This window comes from Schistocerca nitens, chromosome 7 (genome assembly GCF_023898315.1).
Source record: "Schistocerca nitens isolate TAMUIC-IGC-003100 chromosome 7, iqSchNite1.1, whole genome shotgun sequence".
Taxonomy (NCBI): Eukaryota; Metazoa; Arthropoda; class Insecta; order Orthoptera; family Acrididae; genus Schistocerca; species Schistocerca nitens.
The window spans coordinates 308,412,399-308,414,898 of record NC_064620.1 but is presented as its reverse complement, the minus strand read 5'-3'; positions in this window follow the sequence as shown (position 1 = coordinate 308,414,898).

Here is a 2,500-nt window from a genome sequence, read left to right as displayed (position 1 = left end):
CGGCGGGAGACAACACGCGGCCACAAACAGTGACCGGGCAGCTCCAACGCCAGCGCCACAGAGGGGCAGAGCCCCACTTGGGTGCCAAAGCGAACTCTCCCAGCACAGCGCACGCGCCAACACATCCGCACAGCTGCGATACAAACCACCTGCGAGAACCGCGGGGGCGACCGAGCAGCAGACGGCGTCGCGGCGCCGAGTGCCGGGCGGCGGCGCATCCTCAACGCACACAGTCCTCAATCGGACCAGCACACTGCAGATGTCCACCGCGCTTCGCACCGGGCCCGGGAGGACCCACTTTGGCCGCACGGCGCCGCGCGCTGGGTGCGCCGGCACGCAGATGCGCCGCCTGCCGCCTCCGTCAGCCGGCGCGCCTGCCACTGGGCGCCCCCACCAGCCGGCTGCCGCGCGTGCGCCCACGCAGCGCGCGGCCAGCACGCCGGGCGCCCCCCCCTCACCGGCCGGGGACGGTCCCACCCAGCCACCGCCGCGTATCGCTTCATACCCACATGCCCACTCACGTTCGTGGGTATGACGGGTGTCGCTGAAGCAACCGGTTAATACCTGTACCGATCGTCGATATCAACGATTCACCTCCAGCGCGAACAACCGCGCAACAACGGATTTCCAGTTCATTTGCGTAACTTGGGCAGCAAACGTAGACATCCATCTACATTTGCGACTTCTACGAGTCTTGCATGCCTGGATGTTGTGTGTCACGACGCACTCCATCAGCATACATACACGCTGCGACGTGTGCACGAAAGAACACGTGGAAGGTGGCCAGCGTACGTATGCGAATGCCATTGCACAGCTGCGAAGCGCATTCAACACGCGAACTCCTGACCGACGAGCTAGAGGTGACAGGAGGGGAGGGGGGGGGGCGGGGGCGATATACGTCCTATTGCAGTACACAATACAGTGGATAGCGGGACCATGTGGAAAGTAAGCAACACTCGCAAGATGTGAGGGTACGCACCGTAAAATGAATCAATACGCAGAACACCACAGTGTGCGCGAAGTGAACTATGTTGAGATGGTTGCAATTAGGCAACGCTACACGAATTCCTAGATTCATATAACTAACAATTACAGGGCAGGTTAAGGCGCAACGTGGGTTAGGTTAAGGCGCAACTTGGGTTAGGTTAGGGCGCAACGTGGGTTAGGTTAGGGCGCAACGTGGGTTAGGTTAGGGCGCAACGTGGGTTAGGTTAGGGCGCAACGTGGGTTAGGTTAGGGCGCAACGTGGGTTAGGTTAGGGCGCAACTTGGGTTAGGTGAGGGCGCAACGTAGGTTAGGTTAGGGCGCAACGTGGGTTAGGTTAGGGCGCAACGTGGGTTAGGTTAGGGCGCAACGTGGGTTAGGTTAGGGCGCAACGTGGGTTAGGTTAGGGCGCAACGTGGGTTAGGTTAGGGCGCAACGTGGGTTAGGTTTGGGCGCAACGTGGGTTAGGTTAGGGCGCAACGTGGGTTAGGTTAGGGCGCAACGTGGGTTAGGTTAGGGCCCAACGTAGGTTAGGTTAGGGCGCAACGTAGGTTAGGTTAGGGCGCAACGTAGGTTAGGTTAGGGCGCAACGTAGGTTAGGTTAGGGCGCAACGTGGGTTAGGTTAGGGCGCAACGTGGGTTAGGTTAAGGCGCAACGTGGGTTAGGTTAAGGCGCAACGTGGGTTAGGTTAGGGCGCAACTTGGGTTAGGTTAAGGCGCAACTTGGGTTAGGTTAAGGCGCAACTTGGGTTAGGTTAAGGCGCAACTTGGGTTAGGTTAAGGCGCAACTTGGGTTAGGTTAAGGCGCAACTTGGGTTAGGTTAAGGCGCAACTTGGGTTAGGTTAAGGCGCAACTTGGGTTAGGTTAAGGCGCAACTTGGGTTAGGTTAAGGCAGAAGTTGGGTTAGGTTAAGGCAGAAGTTGGGTTAGGTTAAGGCAGAAGTTGGGTTAGGTTAAGGCAGAAGTTGGGTTAGGTTAAGGCAGAAGTTGGGTTAGGTTAAGGCAGAAGTTGGGTTAGGTTAAGGCAGAAGTTGGGTTAGGTTAAGGCAGAAGTTGGGTTAGGTTAAGGCAGAAGTTGGGTTAGGTTAAGGCAGAAGTTGGGTTAGGTTAAGGCAGAAGTTGGGTTAGGTTAAGGCAGAAGTTGGGTTAGGTTAAGGCAGAAGTTGGGTTAAGGGATGGTGTGTGTGGGGGGGGGGTGGGGTGGCGAGGTTCGTTGATAGTGATGGTAGTAAGTGGACGCCTGAGGCACTATCAGATATGTCACGTCAGTTGCACTTGTGGCTCATGGCAGGTGGCGCGCCCGTTCTGTGTTTGTGGCAAAGGAGTGGCACACCTGTGTCTTTCATTCCTGCCATTGTTTATGTGCTGTGAGATGCGGCAGTGTGGTGCTGTTGGGTGCACCCCTGTGTAGGACATGTGTGGGTGTTGGTGGCGTATCTGAGCAATGGTGGTTGTAGGAAGAGTGGGATATTCAGTTTTCTGGTTCGACGTCCCGGTCTGGTTATCATAGTGTGGA